The sequence below is a fragment of the Falco cherrug genome, chromosome 6 (genome assembly GCF_023634085.1).
Source record: "Falco cherrug isolate bFalChe1 chromosome 6, bFalChe1.pri, whole genome shotgun sequence".
NCBI classification, from domain to species: Eukaryota; Metazoa; Chordata; class Aves; order Falconiformes; family Falconidae; genus Falco; species Falco cherrug.
Genome location: NC_073702.1, coordinates 22,716,611 through 22,737,939, shown reverse-complemented (window position 1 = coordinate 22,737,939; position 21,329 = coordinate 22,716,611). Strand labels below are relative to the sequence as shown.

The following is a 21,329-nucleotide window of genomic DNA, read 5'->3' as shown; positions in this document are numbered from 1 at the left end:
TCTCTCTCCTAGAAGACCGGTCGCCAGCGCCCTGCAGCCCGCAGATGCCCGGCGCAAGCATGGCCGTGGGTAACAATTACAAACTCTTCTCTGCCTGTCTTGTGGATGTGGGTATGGTAGAATAGGCTGCAGGGCAGATTTCCCTGTTCATAGCAAAGACTTTTATCCCTGCTTCCAGCCCTGGCTATTTCCCTGCAGGCTTTCTTTACTCCCTCTTCTTGTTCACCACTTGCAGCTCACTTTGTCTTTTAGCATCTTCCAGGCTCACAAAAGTTGCCATTTCTTCAGCATCTTCATTGTCTCCTTAAATCTATCTGCCAGCTGTGTTCTATATGTTAATGACTTTTTTATAGCTGTGTTTTCTTTATGCTGTGTGCTCAAATGCTGTGATTGTGAATCTGCACTGGATTTGTCTGTGCTTTAGGTAAAGTGGGGGCATGTCTTCTGTGTGCTTGTAGCTTTACTTGCAATGATTTCTAATGCATCATTCATAGCTTTACAGGTCATTTGATACCTAACTTGGATTAATTTAATCTGAACAAGGTCTGTTAAATATTGTGCCATTATAAATCACCTTGTTTATGGACTAAGATAACTCTGCGATATCTTGTAGTGCTGCAGCTGAACCCCTACCTGATGCCATATCTGCTTGCTTGGTTCCTAAGAAGCTGGGGATGTGAATTTTCATTGTACTGGGCGTATGCGTTCCCAAACAGAAGAAAATGTGTTTCTGTGCCATCTAGCTTGTAACATATTTTAAGTAGCATGATGTGACATACTTAATAGTGAGTATACAGAGGTCACTTTATTTTTTTGGCGTTTTTCCCAGGAAGGAAAACTGGAGCATGAGTTAGGCAAGAGTAACACAAAGCAGCTTAAAAGTCAGACTAGCTTGCTACCAATAAATATCAGCCTTTTGGTGTACTCTCCTTCCACAGTTACCCAGCTTTTATAAGCTCCCACTGAACTGCTATTCTGTTTTTGCTGAAACCTGGAAAACCTTTTTCACATTCTCGTTCATATTGAAAAATTTCGGGCAGAGAATTGTTCAATACTATACCTATCACTTTCTATGACTTGCATAGATATTGATGACTTTTACTGAAAGCATAATATAGTTGCCTTGTGACATGTTTGTCCTTGAAGACTGGAGATTTCAGGCACTGGATTAAACTATTTTAAACCAACAGCTGAGTCCTTTGAACTTCTAAGAAGTACTTTCCCCCCTCTTTAATGTACCTAGCTGCCATAAATGGAAATTATGCATGAAAAAGTGAGCGCTGCTGATTTGTTGTTTCATGTGACATTTAATGCGTTGGCCAAATCTGTTATTCTGAAAATGAGGGATTACAGGAAAAGTTTTGTTTTTCAATTGTGTTAAGAAAGTAATGGTATGACAGACAGCATTCTTAATTCTTACAGCTTGGAAATGTGATCTGAATATACCCTACCAATTCAAAAGTCAATATTAAGTGAAATTTGCATATCTATCTTTTAAGAAAGCATTTATTACTTTGAGAAAACTGTGTCTGTGGCTTTTAAGGGGGCCGTTTGAGTACTTGGGGCTGGCAATGCTAGAAGACATTATGTGCCGTTGGATGTCAAGGGCTCTATATATTCTGCCTCAGGTGGGAATAACTCTGAGGCATTGCTTCTTTATAAACTTTAGCTATAGTTCAGTGTAGTTCCTGCTTACCTGCATGTCCTGTTCCCAGTGAGAACTCTGCCTTTCCTGAAAAAAGGGAAAAAGGTTCTCAGGGAAACCTTCTCAAACAACCTCATGGAGGGTATGAAGAGTAATATTAAGAACTTTCACCCTAAAGGGATGATCAGCAAACTCAGATACAGGGAAAATGAAGGGAAATAGCTGAACTGGTAAAGTGCATTGATCTACCTGTGTCAGATATGTCACCTGGTGACTAAAGGCAAAGTTGTAAGGATGTATTGAGGTGAAAAGAGGAAGAATTGGTTGCTTAGATGTAGGAGGAGGGGTGATGGTGGTTCAGGCAGGTTTTCAAAGAAACTGGCAATAGCAGGGAGCAAAATCACCTGGCATGCTGGGAAGAACTTAAGTAGAAAGCTACCTGCAGTAAAAGAATAAAATAAAAATGTTTGTAGTGACTATTGAGGACACAGCCACTGGACACAATTTTGAAGAACAGTTTTATGGTGTACCAAATGACAGTGAATTCAGGAAATATTACAAGCTCTAGCCAGTTTGGCGTTTATGGAAGAATACTGAAAGGAAGAGTCATGCTGGTTACTATAAGATAAAGCAAACCAAACAAACAAACAAGTTTGTTTTACATATAGCTATTTCTTATTACAATAGACAGGGAATCTAATCAGGGAAGACAAACTTAATTTTCTTAGAAGTGGGAAGATTTACAGCAATACCAAGTGTATTCATCTGAACATGGCTTGCTAAATCCCCAGCTAGTGCTTCTCGTCTGGCATTCTGCGCAGCATTTTCTGGGTTTCAGCTTTGCACTGGCCAAGAGCAGAGAGCTGTTCCGCACACGCTGCTGAAGCTGGGGTCTAACAGAGCATTTCCACCGCAAGGTTTCTACTGCAGTAATTGTCCTTATACACAGATGTGTAATAATATGCCTCAGCTCAGAGCCTAAACTTGAAAAGATAAAAGCAACATCGCTAAAAGGCTTATAAACCAAAGAGATTTTTTTTTTCCTGAATAATTTTGGTGCATTTGGTGAATTTTAATGCTTATGGAAATGAAAGATTTTATTGGAGACAAAGCAAGTGTAGGCAGTAACCATAGTGACTTCTACACATATCAGCTTTGCCAGTGTGCTTCAGTTCTAGTCCTCAAAATCCTAATCAAACATTTGTAGGTTCTTATTGGGCAATCATGATGAAGGGTTGATGCAGGGGGGTCATTGTCCTTACATAAAAGACTAGAATCCAGAAACACAACAGTCTTTTGCCAAGTTTCTCACTGAGGTCAAATTTAAATTATGAAAGCATCGAAGGTTGGCACTATGAATATTAATGTTATTGCTGATGCCTTTCCTTCGCACACTGGCAGGGTTAAATAATCTATCAGTAATACCCACATTTTTGTCATATCATTCTCTGACTCTCAGCCACACTTAAAGAAAAGCCACTTGACAGATGTACTGTAATATGATTCTCTGAGCTATTGCTAGAGAATTTTACTTCTTTTTCCTTACCACTGTTAATGACTAGTGTTGCACACATTGTCTTTATGCAAGAAACATGAAACTTAATTGTCTATTGAAAGAATATTTCTACTATTTTGTTTGCTATGTCAGAAATAACTAAACTATTTTTAGTAGTCATGCTAAACAGTCCTTTCACTGCTCATTTTAACTGCCACAGCTTATGCTAGAAGCCTCTGGATTTATTCAAGCTAAAAAAAATGGAAGTTGTAGTTCATGTCAGCTTGGGAACTTTCTTTTAGGATGGGAGCAAGGTTGTCTGAAAGGAAAATGTAGGCTGACAGAGAAGGCAGAAGATCTAACTGCTATTATATGATATTATTGTATATTTGAGTATTGAATATTGCAATATTGAGTATAGTATATAATTTCATTAAAGTATTCTGGGGTTTATTTAATTACAGAAATGCAGTTTCCCTATCCCATGTTGTGGATTTTTTTTTGTCAGAAAAAAACCCCAAAACATTAAATAAAATTCAGTTAGTGTCTAAAATAAAAGGCAGGGTTACTGATAAAATAGGCCTCATAAAGATTGTGGTAAGTCAACATACATTATTGATTTATTGATTATTTTGATGTGTGTAAATATGTGCAGCAGTTTACATTCATTACTTTAAGATTGAAGAGAATTTGCATCAAAATATATTTTTAATCATATTGTGGCAACCAGTGTACCGTATTTCCTCCCATTACCACTGTACTGTGGTTTTATATCTAGCTCAGATTTGGCACTGGGCAAGAGTCATTTAAGTAGTACAGGTTTTTCCACCTTTGAAAAACTTGCCACTGATATGCTGATACTTTAAAGTTTGACTTTTGAAATTTGTAGAGGACAAAACCAATATATTGTCAAGCTGTTGCATATACTCAGTATGCAGTAGGGTCTCAGAGGAAAAGCCCTTTGAGAGGGCTTTGTGAAACAGGTAGTAAGAAGCAGTCCTTGCTTTGAAGACCTCTCAATTTATTTAAACAAAACAAAAAGTTTTTGTTTTCCTGATTCTATTTCAAGTGAATGTGCCAAGGCATGGGTGTCTGTCTGAACTCACTTTTCTTGAGATTTGTTATTCCAAGATGCTCAAAAACAGCAGTGAAAAATACTAAGCCCTATATTTTTTCCGCTGAGAGCTAAATCATTCCATCTCACTTAACTAATGTATTGACTGACTTTATCGAGTCCGTAATAGTTCTGAGTTTATGAGCTGTGATGCCTGGAAATGGATTAGTGCCAGTGCCTATGATGAGATATGGCCAAAAGAGGACTGTTTTGTCTCATGGCAACATTTGTGGTTACAGAACTTGACTTTGTTTCACCTTCAGAACAAAGTTTGTCACCTTGGATCACTGTGTAACAGCCAGAACAAGGACCTGAACTTGATGTTAAACCCTGCAACATGTTTCGACTTGAAAGGGTCCAAACTCCAGTACTCCAGGTGCTGCAGCGCAGCACACATTTAATACTGGGCGCACATAGTAGTCATATTTGCATACTGGAGGTACGAAGCATCGATTCTGTGAAGCAGAATTTTGTTCACACACCGGATAGTCAAGATTTATTATTAGCAAATAGCCAAGAAATGTTAATGAGAATTTGTAGGCTCTCTACTTGTCCTGGCTGTGACTTGGAGATGGTGCTTCCACTTGAAGCCACATGTCTGTCAGGTGCCTGCTTTGGGTTCACCAGCCCCTGAGAAAGGTTTTGAGCTATCTGCAGCTGCTAACACATGTCTCTCTTCCCCCTTCCCCAAAATCTTGTTCATCTGCTTTTGCTTTTCCCTGCTGTTTTCCCCTTGGTTTCTTACTCAAAGTTGTAGTCTTCATATTTCCTGGGCTAAAACCTCAGATCCTCCTTTACTCTTCAAGCAGTTCAGCTTGTATTATAAGTGAAGAATTTATTTTAAAAATTATTTTAATTTCTTTTTTTTTTAAGATATAAAAATAATTAAACTCAATGCAGAAGTAAGTAGAGGAAATCATACTGACCATTATTTCCAGGAATTTACATGTAATGATAATGAATACTTGGGGTAGTTTTGACTTCAGAATGTATGACTGGGTAAGGCTTAACCAGAAGCCTGATTCTGGTAGTTTCAGTACTTACCATTACCTTATTAATCTTAGTACCCATGGCCAAGCATAAACGGTAGCAAGCTTTTTTGCAGTACAGATCTCACATATGTGTCAAAGATGTTTTGCCTGTGTTTGAATTCCCCAACACATAAAAGCAAATTATTTTTGGCCATTTACAGTGCTCTGTGCAAACATGCAAGCATTTATGCCACGGATTTAAGACCTAAAACCTCAAACCAAGACATTCTGGTCTTTGCCATTGCTATCTGCACATTTCATTCATGGTCACTGAAGTCAAATGTGAAGGGGGAGCTTCTAGCTTCAGAGGAAATGAATGTTTCCCCCCCTTACACACAGCAGAACATGAGCATGTCGTAAGCCAGTAGTCCTGTCCCAGTGGTTTTCTCTGAAATACTGCTACTGATCACATTTAAAAACTGCCAATACATTTGTACTAATTGAAGATGTACTAGGCTCTGCAGCTTGTCGAGGGAGGACAGATTCCTTGATGTGAGATTTAACCAGAACCTGATCATCCTTTCATCATCTTTAAGCCCTTCCTCTTTGATACGTTTTTGCCATAGTTTCTAGAATGATTTCTTAGAGCAGCATCTTCAGTTTTGTCATAGTCTACTGATCATCTTTCAAAGACACCAGGAATGTGTAAAATCCAAAACCAGAAAGCAGAAGATTGTCTCACATCACTTTTTTTTCTCTATTTGAACTTAGTAAATTGGGAAGAAGAAGGGGAAGAGGAAGTCAAGGCAAGGAACACAGGATTGCAAGTGAAAGAACTGTGTTATGGCATATAGATTAGAAAACAAAAAGATAGAAGGTAAAAGCCTGTCATTTATCACAAGTTACTGGTAACTATTTTAACTCAAAACAAGCAAGAAAGGCTCAGAAAGTCTACACTGATGTTCTCAGACCAGTGGGTTATGAGGCAGTGTTAGCTGAGAACAATTGTATGTTTGATAAAAATAATGCTCCTGTTGTAAGGTTTGTTAAAATTTAACGGTGCAAAGTTGAGACACTTCTTAACTGCTGTAAGCTTACACATCTTCACAGGGAGAGCAGGTGTTTACTGTGTATTTTCCTTCTCCAATAATCATATAGAGATACTAAGTTTTTGGGTACACTCTGAAAATACTACTGCAAAGAACAGGCTGGAAGTCCTCAAAAGGAAGAAAGAAAGGGTTGGCTATTAAAAGCCCCTAGATTAAGCTCTCTGAAGATGTTGGTAAGAAGAAAAAAGTGAACTTTTTGAAGCAATCTCATTATCTTTAAAAGAAGACATTAATGTTACATTTTTATGTGTAATTATTGATATATGGTCTTTCAGGATTGTCTTTCTCTTTGTTGTTATTGCCATTCTTCAACACTTGCATTGAAGGTAGCTAGAAATTCTTTCAGTCTTACCTCCAAATTGGTGAGGGATTGTTGCTTACAAAGCTGTTCTCCTCACAGATGCATCTTCCACCTTGGTAATATCAGAATATAAAGAATTTCTGACATCTTAGCCTGCAAGAATCCTCTTTTTTCTGTCACAGGTTTACGACCATACCATAGCTTTGCTGGTCAATGTTAGGACCATTTTATGGCTTTGATCTACAATGAAGAAAACTATGTCCATAAATCACCTGTCTGCCAATGGGAATGTTTTGTCACAATAGATATAATTTATAGAGAATCCTGATCTGAAATACTTGAAGAATTAGATTTATAGGCTACAAGAATGAATCCTGCCAACCATCTGACCTTATTAATCAACACTTGGTCAAACCAGGCTTTGAAAAACAAAGCAAAGCCCCCCTTAAAAAATTTAAACATTTCTGCTCTCAATTATTTTAATATTGATATGGAAATGAAAATTATGTGTTTTCCCATTAGAACATGTCACTTTTTATTTGGTAGATTTTTTTTACACCTGTATTCCTAATGGAGTGTGAAATTAAAATGAACATTCAGATTTTCTTTGGGATACCAGCACTGCAGCTGGTCGTTTAGAAACGAGCTTATGAACAGGACTTTCTCTTGATTGTTTTAGCCATTAAGTAATAATTTATCGTGATTATTATTCCTAAGAATTTATTTAGGTATGGTATTGACAATAGATATTTCTAGCTTCTTGTTGGGTAATAGGATTTTGACAAGTAATTAAAAACCGCAGATTATTCTTCATCATCATTATTATATTTTGACAAATTACATTGGGCCTTATGAGGCTGAAATCCCCCTGGAGTTTCCTGTGGTCTTGTTGAAAAGCAGAAGTGATGAATCTTAGAAAGATTTAAGGAAGAATCTTTGCTTAAGTACAGCAGTGTGATGCATCTTGTAGTAATGTCTGTACAATGTGTCCTATTCAGCTTCTCAAGAGATTTTAGGTACGAGTAGACGTGGCTAAAGGGCCACTTTTTAGCCCTTAGCGTTTCTGATCCTGGCTGCAAACAGAACGGATAGCTGACTAAAATTTCCTTGTCAAAGACACTTTATTTTCTTGTAATAAATTTTTATTTTGACGTAGAATTGAGTGAAAGTGCAAGTTCTTATAAGACTTTTTGTGTCTTAGTGTGCGTAGTTCTTGTTAATTGACGTGCACAAGGGGTGACCTGAGTAACATGATTAAAGGAAGCACCACACAAGGGTCTCTGGTTTTGGAAAAGACCGACATGTAAGAATTCACTTTGTATTTGTACTGATTGTTGGTTGTTTTCAGTTTAAAAGGAAAGCATTGCAAGTTTTTTAGTATAATTTTTTGTTGGTCTTCCGTTTCCCCAGTATTTTAAGTTACAGTGATGCTTACTGGAGATGGCAGGGATCTCACTACTGGAATCAGCAGACAAGCTCATTTAACTGAAGCAGCTCCTTCCGTCTCCTCTTTAAAGTGACTATCTACTAAAATATCAGTAGATATTTTAGAAGGTAGCATCTTTCTGTCTCCTCCTACCTTTTAGAATGGAGTTTCAATAATCCACTGGTGTTTTATGACTTAGATTTCAATTGTAATTAGTGGAAAGTCTAGACATTTTAAAGAGGATCCAGTCTGCTTGTTCTGTGCCCAGGGATGTGCAGACTTACAGACTGGCCCTAACACCTGGAGAGATTTAGTTTCCAAGTATGCTGTAAAGAGTAAGCCAAATAAAAGGAATGCCAGTAGGAATTTCAAAGGTGGTCTAAGTACGTTTGGAATTATTTGTTAGGATATCAATGTGGGCTTTTTTTATGATCCCAAATGTAAAGCAAAGACATTAAGAGGGGTGGAATGTTCTGTTGTGAGATCTACAGTTTTGTCAGATGTCCACTGTTTGCTTGCTGAAATTAGATGCTGTGGCTTATGACAGTCTCCCGTGGACTAAGTACAACAGATTTCCTTTTACTGGAGTGACTTCTCCTTTCAGTGGCATCCTTCAGGCCATTCCTCAGACAGTGATATATCTGGGGTATTTTCTCACAGTAGCACCCTACACAAATGGGAACCATTTGGGAATGATGGTCCATTCTCTTTAGCACTAGCTCTTACAATGCCTAGATGCTTTTAAGCAAAAATCAGAACCATCAGGTCATCTTCCACTGGATCATGTTTAACATCCTTCTCTGCATGGGAAAGTTGCGCTCTAAGCTCATCACTGTGTGCTTGGTAAACTCAAAACTAGGTTAAGGGAGAGTGGTGACATACTTGGGCTCAGATGCTGAAAAAGACATTGTTTTAAAAAATGAACACTTTCCTACTACATCCTGGAACAGTCTTAAAAGTCTTTGTACATTACCAAGAAAATCTGACATTTGGCATTTCCCAAGGCAGGACTGCATGTGATGGAGCAGTGATGAATATTCTTTTCAGCTATTTTCTGCCTTTTTTTTTTTCTTTCTCTCATTCTATTTCATCATCTTTTATATAGCCAAGAGAGAAACTTCTGGACCATCAATCTCAGTTACACTCACACATGCTTTGACTTTCTAACTGTTTCTTGTGTTATCTTTATCTTTTGTCATGGAAACACATGGAAAATATTTATGCCATCTGGACACACAGAGTATATGCTTTTCTACTTCCCTCCTGTACTGAAATTAAGAGGTTATGATCCCCAGAGTCAAAACTGTGCTTATGTCTTTGCCCAGACAGCATTACTAGGGAGATCAGCTAGTGTTATCCTGAAGGTGAGTACAGGAGGGAGGGAGGGAGAAAGAAAGTACCTGCTTACGTCTAAATGGCTATTCAGTGCTCTGAGATGGTTTTCTCCATTGTTTTCAATCTCTGAGGAAGGAGTTCTTCTCTTCAGGATGCTTTCAGAAAACCCATTAACTCTTCTGCTTTGACAGCATAGCTGTGTCTTGGAGCCGTGAATGCTGTGCTCAGGTTTTGTGTTCACCCCATCTAGATCTGATGTGAGTCGCTGTGGTAGTACTAGTCTATTCTGAGTTACTTTTATTATTAACATTTCTACTGCTTGCCTTTGGGACCCTCCCTGTGTGTAATAGAGAAATCTGGTAAAGGGTGGCCCCTGCCCCAAAAATACTATGAAGTAACTGCAAGGCATAACAAGGGCCATCTACAATGGAGTGGCTGAGTTTTGAGAAGTGGATGGAGCCACATCAGTGGAAATGTGTATTTCCTCTTGGGTTTTGCGCATTTAAGCTTTAAAGTTTTCTACCCTGAAACGCCAGCTTGACTGGTATTCTGCTGAGCATTGTCCAGACGCTGACATGGATGGATCCTAATGGCATGCCTTTCCGTCTGTGTATTGAGAGGTTGTTTAGATGCAGCTCAGTCTGTTCAAAGCAGGAGTATGTAAACCAAGATTTGTGGAGATCCTGTTAAAAATGCCTTCAGGTCATTTTTTTTTAAACTGGGGACCTTCTTCTGAAGCTCCTACCAACTTCTGCCGGGAAAAATATAAAGTAGAAAGTTCTTAGGCAATTTGTTTTAGCCACTAGGCACAACTAGTCCCTTGGGGAAAGGGTAGGGAAGCAAGTGAACCCTGCGCCACCTGTAACTCTGCTCAGATCTTTATGTGTTAAAGCAGGCAGATGGAAACTAATTTCAGCTAACTGTATCATAACATTTCCCAAATATGTATATTTAATGGAATGATTTTTCTTAAGAAAACACTGATCTGAGAAATGAAATTGATGTAGCCAGACCATGAAGCAAACCAGCCTAGCAGACTGGATTTTGAACAGTCTAAGGATATTTTGTTACAGAGTTCATATTCCAAGCTACTGTGACAAGCAGTTGCTAATTCTAAAAATATTCACTAAGAGTGGGCTAATTTGTGCATCACTGAAGCACTGGTCCTTTTTGCTGTCAATGTATATTTTGCATTTGCAAGGGAAGAGGATATACCGGTTTTATTATTTATTAAAAAAGAAACTGACAGCTACGCTTCTTAACTGAGAGTAATTTTGTTCGTATCTACCAGTATCCTTGTGAGTGCAGAAGGCATCTGAAAAGGTGCCACTGTTAGGTGGTTATGTTTTATTTGCCTTTACTACCTCTCCAGAAGTATTTTTTTTTTCCAGTTTTAGGTGTGTTTTGTTTTTTTTTTAATGAGCTCCACCAAACAGGTTTAATGCTCCTCTTCATTTTCAGCCTTTTAGATGATTATGCAGGATTCATGATATCACATCAGCAGAAGCTGCTGTAGATTGATGGGACCCCATCAACCACCCTGCCCACTCAATATTATAAAAATTTGTGTCGTCAGTGGTCATGACGCTCGGTAGGAAGTTGCCCATTTATGGATACTAGAGCAAATGATATCATCACAATAGGTGGCTCCTGTCTAAATAGGATCATTTGTGAAATGACATTACAGGCATTTATCTGGGAAACAGGAGACAGAGGCACCTGCTTTATGTAATTGATATCCTGGGGAATTACTGTGTACAATAATCAAGAAAAATCTTCATTTCTAATTCTATTATGTGGGAAAAAAAACCCCTCTTTTTTCTGCCTGCATGAAACAAACCCCACTTCCACATGGAATAAGCTCCAGACCATGTTTTCTATTATGCTTGAATATATGGGACATGCATTGCAATCCTATGCTTGCCACACTGCTGCAGTATACTTGTTTTGCAGAGCTCTGTAGCAGGCTAGTCAAAGCTGTGACTAACCAGACCCTTGGATACATACTCTAATCTCTGGCCTTTATTTTTACAATGAATTTGATTTGTTCAATGATCGAATATTTTTTCTGATTTGTGAGAAGCTTCATGCTCTGTGTTTGGATGCTGACTGCAATACAGCAATAGTCTTTGAAACGGTAAGTCAAAGATGACTCATTTCTTACTCTTGTGCCTTCAATTTATACTTTCTACAACACCATCTCATCAGGTAGAAAACTGTGTATTAATTAACGTTGAAGTAGTTAATTTTCAACAGATGCTTTTCCCTTCCCTCCCCCCGGTACTTTGCACCATGGGGTTTTTTTCCTCCTCATGAAAGCAATAGGTTTGAACTGTTTTTAAGTAAAAGGCTTTTACTCTGTTATTTTTAATAATATTGCCAACATTTTTTCCTATTCTTTAATTTCAACAGTAAAAAAGAAAATAGATCACACACACAGATTTGGAACTTAACATGTGATGCTAGAATACGATAAGTTCAGTTCAATATTAACCTTTATTACAGAGAACACAATTGGAAAAGCAAGGATCGTTTTGGGGATTTATACTTCAGATAAAGTAGAAAGGTTTCAGTTTTCATTTGAGTATTAATACAGTCAGATACATCCAGTTACAAGAGCCTTTATTTTATGTGAAAGCATGGAGAGAAAATGCCTTACAAAAAGACAGTTTTCTTTGTAATGCAGCGTGCAGAAGATTCAGTAGTACTCCTTATCAAGTGCACTACATGAGATAAGAGCAAAAACCCCCATATATTTGCTGCACAGTGAAAGGAGCCTTTACATTATAGAGATGTTGCTAACAAAAATGCTGTCAAACAGAAATATCCTTTGAAGAGCTTTAAAAAAGTGCTGTGATCACACACATAGTGTGCACTCTTTTGGAGAGCTGACATTAATTGTACAGTAAGGGTTAAGATTTGGTACAAGAATTTTTTAGAGAAACCTGCCTTTAAGCAGAGGTCTGGAGGATCACTGGGTTACTGGGTCTCCTTTAGTAAGATTAATTCAATCCTGGTTTTAGGATTGGCAACTTTCAGCAAGTGAACAGTGTTCAGATGTCTTGAAATGTTTGGATATGGGAAGTATTCTCTGTATGTATGGGGTTTTTTCCCTCCCATGTCTTAAACTTTTCAAAAGTAGAGGTTTGGGTTTTTTTTCCCATGAGTATTAGCCCTTCTAGTTTTGGATATGCCTATCAAAAACATCAATAAATCTGTATTTGCCAGTATAGGTTTCTGATGTTCAAGCAAAATAGCTCGCTCTGTAAAAGTTTATGCAGGAACAAAGCCAAAAAGGAAAAAAAAAAAAGTGAGGTCTGTATGATATAAGAACAAAGGTACAGGCTGGCCGTCATCAATTCACAAGTTGTAATTACTGTTGCTTTTTCACTTCTGTGGAGAAGTTGGAAGGTTTGATTTCTGTAGTACCAATGTGATTATTTTACAAGTATGCATCAATATCAGCTCTTGCATTTGCTCATAATTAGTTCATGGATCTGTATCTGTCATGTTTCCCTGTCATTTGAGGCAGCCTACATCCTTTTTATTTAGCAACAAGTGATCAACATGATCATGTAGTGTCCAGTGCAGTACATTTAAAAATGTACCTGCTGAAACATGAAAAGAGTTAAACAATATTTACTAGGTGTTTCCAATCTGTGTGTTTAGGAAAGTTGGTGACTACCGGCATCCTTTTTTGAATGAAACACGCTATTTAAAATGCTAGAAGGCATGTGAAAGTACTTCAGCACATGAGAATATTAAACAGCAGCGCTCTGCCTGACATTACCCTTCCCTTTTGCAAAAAACCACAGAATACAGGTTATTTTGTCTTAATAATTGCATAAATAGATCTGCCTAATACGTTTCATGGAAGCTACTTCAGTGTAAATGCCTCTTAAATTGATCTAGAAAAATTAAGACATTTCCACAGATTTCATTTATGCATGTTAAGCAAAAGCTGAAGAAAAGTGGCATATACTGAATGTAGAGGCCAAATTACATGCTCTGTAATTCAGGCATACAACTGTTATGTAGCTTAGCTGATGAAATTTCAAATATTGAGCAGTTTGCAGGGTGCATCTTTCAGAGAATAAACATAAAGAAATCATTGTGTAGTCACTGCTTTTTGTAGTCCACTTACTGTTCTGGAATTTTATTTTTAAAAATATTGCATTAATAGATTTCTGCCAGTTTTGCACCTGTCTTATAATTTACATAAGGAAAGTAGATCTGGCAGCAGCTTTTAAAAAATAATAAAATAATTTAAAATTAATAGGAAGGATAATCAACATAATTGAAGTAATAAGCATGCTGAAGGGCATATAAATACAAGCATCCCATCCATTACGTTGAAAACAGTATACACAGTTCTTAAATCAATTTAACAAATATAGAAAAGGAGGAATGACCATAGCACTGAGCATAGAATATTCCACTTCTGCTTTATCTAATAAGTTTTTAAATTATGTATCCAGGAGTCATACAACTCTGTAACATAGATTACATCATATGAGTTATGCTCCATAAATTTTCCTTATTATTTGTTGCATTCTATTATCGACAATATGTTACAAATCTCAGCCATATCTTTCTGAAAACTTTTTGATCTATATGCTTGGAATTTTTGTTCTTGGATATTTAATTTTATGCGTTTAGCTTCGTCATTGCAATAAGTTTACATAGTTAATAATTTGGTTCTGTTTTTGAGGAGAAAGGCTTGAATTTGAGCTGGAGTAAATCACGAATAACTGGACTTCTATACATTCAAGTTTCACAATTGTAGTATAAATGAGACCAGATAGATGTCTCTGATGTGAATATAAAAAGAGTTAAGTGTGCACACAAAGGAAAGAATATGGGATCCACATTTCCATGTTTCCTAATTGCTGTTAAAAATAAATTCCTAAAAAAATATTCTAGAGTAGTAAAGGAAAATTAGCTGGATTTTACACTCATTTTAAAAGGAAGTTCTGTTCATTGATTAGAGTTTAGTATAGGGTCTGTAAGTGCCAGCTTCATTTCCTTTGAATATCACAGGCAATATATATTTTCTTTTTATATATACTTAAAAAATTCTGCCCAAGGTCAGTGCAGAGGGCTGGAATATGTACAAAACCACACGTCCTTGACTGGAGACCCCATGGCTACATCAAATTGAATTGCTTCTAGTTTCTTTTTGTGTAATATAAAATATTCATACCTGCAACAATGAAAGATTTGCATGGATTGGTCCAATATGAATTATATCTGTCATATAATTTAATTGTCTTTGACAGATGCGCTTGCAAAATTGATATTAAAACCTGAAAATCATGCAGGACAGTGTGAATGCCAGCAAAGCATACAGAAAGCAGTTCCGAAGTACTGCTTTTCTACAGAACAGGAAGCAGTTCTGTAGAACAAAGTGGTTCTGCTTAGCAAGCTATTAATTCCTCTTAGCAGTACATTACCAAGGTACAAATAGGGTAACAAGTCTGTTACTGTCAGACAACCCGCACAGTAGAGCATTTAGTGATATATAGAGAATACCACGTAGTAGTTCATAGATTTCTTTTACCGAAGGAAAGTGAAACTGCGTTATAGTTACCACTAACATCTTAAGAGAAACTGTGCAATTAATAAATGTTACTGCGGTGTTTGCGGTAGCAATAATTACTTGCAGTATCAAAGTCAAAGATGTAAAGGTGACCATTGCCCATCAAAAGAAAATGAGAAGGAGATCCAAAGCAGAAAATCACTTGAGGATCATGCATTTCCATGCAATTTCTGAGAAAGGCATTCTTTGTCATCAGGTTCAAGTTTTAGGTGATCTGTATAGTAACGTGTTGTGAAACAGTCATGTATTGTCTGTCCTCCCAGTTCTTACCACTCTATCTATGATACAAGAGCGACAACATCTTTGATAAATTTCAGTTCATTTTCTAGGTGACCTGCCATCATCAAATCCTCGGTGTCTAGGGCTTGAACACGCTTCTGCTGAAGATGATGGCAAAACACTTACTGACTTAACTGGGATCATGATAAGGGCAACCCACCATTTAATAATACAGGCCAGAAAATATCAGGCTGCTTTTTCACTTGTCAGATCGAGGTACGGTTCCTGTGGGCAGAAATCTCACAGCAATTCGCGAAGAGGAAGGGCTCTTCCAGACCTCGTGTGCTTCACCCGGGGAGAGAGGAGGGGCAAGGCCAGGCCAGGCACATTGAGATAAATACTCCTGTAACACAGCGCAGACGACGGCATAGCGGCTGAGCGTGTGGCTCAGGGGAGCCAGCATACAGCGCTCCTCGGGCTGCGCAGCTGGGGAGCAGCGTGCCGATCTGTAGCACCGTGCCCGTGCTGCCAGGACCCCAGTGGAGCCTTGCGGTTTGAATGCAGAGGATCAAAAAGGAAGACAGGTGGTGGTGATCAGACCTTGCTTCCGCACACAGCCAGAGTAACTCCCTCTCTCTGGCTTCTCTGCTGTGTAGTGACAAGGAAACCCAGAGGGAGGCAGTTCATCTCCCATAGAAATTTTGCTGTGGGGCTGGAGGGGACAGTGAGCTCAGCAGTGGTTTGAGGAGTGGGCCCGGTTCAGATGTTCTTGTTTTTGTGGGAATCGGGCTTTTTCTGGGAGGTGCTTGTTCTTAGAAAGCCCTTCTTTGTGCTGGCTCTCTCCTTGTAGAGATGAGGCCTGGGTTAAACACCCCCAAACCTCACATCCCTCACCATTCACGTCAGCTGCATGGCTAGGAGAGGGCACAGAATTCAGGTGCTGTTCTGTACAGTTCTCCAGAGGTGATCTTTCGATCCCAGTTTTCTTCATGCATTTTTAGTCCTACAAATTTTATCAATGGCTCTTTAAGTGGGGTATTGTCATCTGGACAGTCATTCTTGCATCTGATTTATTTTCCTTCCCCCTGCCCAACTGCTGATAGGAGTAACAGGCAAGAACTAAATGAAATTAAAGGCATATTTTTTCTGTTCATTCAGTGTGTTTGACAGCATTTTGTATCTATTCAGCCTCATTGTTTCCTCAGTGCAGTAATTTGGCTTCTTCCCATTTGTGCAGGCATAGTAGCAACTGAAAGGAGAAAACATCTTAAACCAACAGGAATTATACAGTAATGTCATGAAGATTGGCAGGCTAAATAGCTGAATCTCATAGGGACTCTCAATTTTATTGATTATATTGAGTCAATGGTATTTTTCTCATAGATATGTAGTCTCTATACATTTTCTTAGATTTAGTAAAAGCTTAAATATTACCTTACAATTAAACAATTAATTTATGCTGTTGCTCTGAACTGCCATCTAACATTTATTTTCGCCACATTTTAACTGCAGTTGTGGCACCATTTCATTATCCCTTTAGCAGATCGATCTGAAGAGGTCCATGTGTTGCCCACAGACACTTGTTCCTTCCCACTCCCTGCCAGAAGAGTGCCCAGTTGTGCTGACTTGGCTCTTTCTGTGGCTGCACTCCAAACCACAGCTTTGACAAGACTGGCTTTTTCAAAAACACACAGAGACAAGCCAAACAGGCCTTTTTAAAATTCTTTCCTTTTTTTGTGTGCATGCATAGTTCCATTTGCTTTGAATGTACCATTTCACAGTTCCATTTTAAAGCACACCAGATAACTTTTTGATTAGCACAACTTGGGGCTTTTGACGTTGATATAGGAAAAGATCTGGAACTAGGAGTAAGACTAACTTCCAGTAAGAGCCTCTTAAATCAGATCTACATCCAAAGAAAAATTAACAAGCTTGATAAGTTTACCTGATCTAAATGTTGGATTCCTAAAATAGATTGAATTCATAACAATTAATGAACTCTTGTGAGGAGATAAGTATCTGCAAGGTTTTTGCAAACAATTTTGATACAGTATTTCTCTTCAATATTACTGCAGAACAGGGTGGCTTTGGTTATCAGTATAATTTCTATTCTATAGAAAATAGAATCTATATAAAATCTGCATCTATAAAGCAGATGAAGGATGAGGACTCCATGGAACTAAGCACTGTCTGAGCAAGACCTTGTTTTTATAGCAGGAAACAAAGATGAACCCCTTAGTATTAGTCCTTAGTATTCACACTGCAGCTATCAAAATGGGATAGCAGGGTGATGAACCAGATAAAATTCAAATTGGGGACTTAGGTAAATATATATTTTTTTTTAATTAAACGTGTGGTAGAGAAGTTGGATGACATAGGACACTTGTCAGCAATAGTATGTAGTAGCATTGTGCAGTCTTCTGGGTGTTCTTTAGGTTTCTTGCGCGGGCTCCATGGGAAGGCAGTTCCATGGCCATGCTCTAAAATCCTATAGATTTTGGTGCAGTTCAGACCTTCATGGAGCTTTGTGGTTCTTACTACATTCATGTTAATATGAGCATTGTGTCTTATAATGCATCATTGCCTTATAAAGAAAGCAGTAGCAGTAACAGTTTAGGTGCACTCTGGATGAAAATGAGTATGAGCTTCCCCTTGCTCTTAGTGGGCTCTGGGGTAAGGACCTGTGGAAGAAGGAAATGGTTTCTAACATGGGGAACTCCCTTTCCCGGGACTGTACACATCATCTCAGCCTTTTGTGTTTGTTGCCCCTTGAAGCTAGTTGTAGTACTACTTCAATGGATCCCTCCTGTGCCTGTTGCGCAGTGAGTGCCTGCTTCTTATCATTCTCGTGATTCCCAGATAGGACAAAGCTGTCTGGACACTAACTGCTTTGTGTTAAACCACTCTGTCTGATCTGAACATGGGGGTTTATGGATACACCATGCTTCAGTAAGCAAAAAGAGATACATATTTATTATAATGTAATCCTGAGATTCACTTTTGATTTCTCTTGTTCTAGGATCTCATGTCTCCTGTACCTGGTCTCATACAGGCATGCTGTTACGCGTGAGCAGAGGCAGTCATTTGCTTACGTGCATGCACACACTCACTCACTTTCAGTTAGAGAGGCAGAAAGAGCAGTGTGTGCCTCCTCCAAGATACTGCCAGATCGCACAGGCCACAAAACCCAGGGAGGATGCTAAAAACACTAGGTGCCTTCCCTCACTCAGCTCATTGCCCTGCCCCGTGGCCACACACGCAGTGCAATCAGTGCCCAAGCCGGACACTGGAGCTCTAGCGATGGACTTGATCTCTGTTCCTAGCTTTTAAATGTGGGTACACAATTCTCAGATAAGCCTTTTCAGATTATATTTTAAATAACCAAACAAGTAAAAGGTGGATTTTGGACAAATAATCATTGTATAGTTGATGGGATTCAGAAATGAATAAGACTGTTGATAAGTAAATTTAAAATTTCCACTCTAAATTTATACATGAATAATTAGCAGCCTCCCCCAAACTCTCCTGCAGAGCTGCAATTTAACCAGTTCATAAACACTTCAGTCTTCACTGTTTCATGCAATGACACTGCTTATTCTGATTTCTGCAAGCCAGGCCCCTGTGGGACCAATAAATGATTTTTCAGAAAAGCAACAGAAGAGTCATACTAGCTTTTTAACAGATTAATCCCTCTGATTCAGGTATTTTTATTTCACTTACATGCTCCTGCCACTAGCAGCAGGTAATAGAATGATAAATTACTCAGATATTTGGGAAAAAAAATCTGGGATATCTGATAAAAAAGGAGCAGGATGAGTTTGTCAGGCACTGTGGTGGAGGGTGGAAATGTGACCGTGCTGAAAACATTTTTGGTTGTTGAAAGGCCACGCAGTTTCTTTACAAGTCATTCCTCTGTAAAGTATGGATGATAATACTTCACCGGCTAGCAGAAGGCTGTCGTCTTTGAGGTAAAAGTGCAGAGGTTGCCCACTTGATATTTGGTAAGAACTACCAACACAAATCAATAGAAATATATCTCATCATGGTGTCCGCAAATGTTTCTGTCTATGCTGAGGAAGGGGAAATTATCTTCACAGAAGGGCAGATGCTTCCATTGTTTCTCTTCTGTCAGTTTGCTGCGACTCTGAAGAAGTCCAGTGAAAGAGACTCTGCATGCAAAAATTAGTGAAGGCACCTAGGAAACCTGACCACTAATGCACTCACTTTCAAATCTCTTCTTTGAGCACATTTTCAAATTCTTTAATTTAAAATCTAAAATTATAGCAGTAGTAAAGCAAGCACAGACTTAAAGACCTAATAAAGAATGCAGATTTGCATTAGCTTCCAAAAATCAAGGTTTTGGAGTTGAAAAGATATGGAAGATATTGACACTGGTGAGATTTGGTTTAAGACTATCATAAGGAAGTACATGGAGGTGCAGTTCTTTAACACATTCTGTACCTGTGTTTTAGTTTTGAAGCACTGAGAAAGCCAGCTAGCCTGAAAGGCGCCATTTATGCCCTACTGCATTGGGCATGAGAATGAAAGAGGAGGCATCATACCCACAAGTAGAACAGACACCTGGAAATCAGCTCAGATATTTGAAATTGCATTTCAAAAGAGTATTGCTATAATGTTAATTTAATGGCACAGTTTCTATTTTACTGATTTCAGTTCCAAATTCTGTTAGCAGTTAGATATCAGCCGATCAGCCGTTATATTTTTTTTTTTTCTTTAGTGGTGCCAGTTTTCTGAATACAATATGAACATTTTTCTCCCTATCTCCCAAGGGTGACATAATACATTTTTTGCTTTCTAGAATTTTCACTCATGTTAAATGGTTGTAACAAGTAAGTTTAACTGTCTTCAAATGGATTACTTTGAAAATACGAGAGGCTGCGCTTGAATTTCCAGGTAATGTGCCATTCAGAATCCAATTTGGGGTAGTCAGTTATGAAAAGATGAGCTTTCCATGGAATTGCAGGCAGGAGGACTGCATAGCTCCTGGTCACGTGCGTATGGCACCTGCGCCCCTTCTCCAGGGGAATTCAGACAAAGCTGACGTGCTTGAAATTTTTTCAGAGACATTGAAATCTGTGAACAGATCAAAACAGTATTGGATATTGAATAACAGAGATTCCTCCAAACAAAACAAATTAATGTTTTCATGCTTATATTTAAGTGGTCTTATTCGTGCAGCTGTGATGTGTCATGAACAGAAGAATAACAATTGAGAACAGGATTACTAGCTACAGTTTTCGATAGAGAAGGGGACACTGTGATTACCGTGCTAGCAGCTGTTCTCTTCAAACGAAGGACACTTTTACGGAGAATTTGTATAGAATATGAGAGGAATAAAATAAAGATATGCCCAAGTAAAGGGAAGTAGGGATCTACCAAACCTTTCCTAAATCTACAAAATCAATAGATTCAGACAATGGACTGAGTATTCTATAGGCTCGTTTCAAAATGATGTTTGTGTGATTTTCATTTTCTTTCTAGCAAAAGGTTATAGATCCTTATAGTCAAATCACTGGGGTATTTTCTAGTGGGCAAAATTGTATGTAAGAGTACCCTGATGTCCACATAGAAGACATAAATGTGGGTCTTTCTGCTCAACATGTTGCTGCCTAAGGCTCCAGCCTTGGCCCTTAACTGACTTGTGAAAAGCATCTCTCAAAAGTCATATTCATGGAGTTAGGGGGTAAACTAAGAAACCAGGAGAACGTTAGCTGTTTTTCAGGCATTCAAAACCAGGTTAGACAAATTATTAATGAGAATGCTCATGGAAAATTTTAAAATACATGCTCTAAAACTCACTTGGTTTTCCTCACAGATTTTATATATGAATATCTGGACAAATCAGAATTATAATAGCCTTGCATCAGCTGGAGCCTTTTTCTGGAGACTTAATAGCTTTTTTTAAATCTCTATTAAAACAAGGATAAAACAAAAAGTGGTGTTGCATTGGTAATGGCAACATTAAATGAAGAAAAGAGCTTAGTATATTGCAAGAACAAATGATACAGGATAGATGTATTGCAGTAATAAGATGTGGGTAGCATATGCTGTTGAGGAAGGAAAAAAGTAAGCTCTTTGCCCCAGAAGTATGCAT

At 38.2% G+C, this 21,329-nt stretch overlaps 1 long non-coding RNA gene across 1 annotated transcript in view; it reads left to right on the top strand.

The window, feature by feature from the left end:
• Window positions 1-11,382: 11,382 nt before the first annotated feature.
• Window positions 11,383-21,329, top strand: part of LOC129736397 (uncharacterized) — a 181,912-nt gene continuing 171,965 nt past the window's right edge. The window contains exon 1 of the long non-coding RNA XR_008732922.1: window positions 11,383-11,533. This is a non-coding gene — a long non-coding RNA (uncharacterized LOC129736397). The remainder of the gene's footprint in view (window positions 11,534-21,329) is intronic.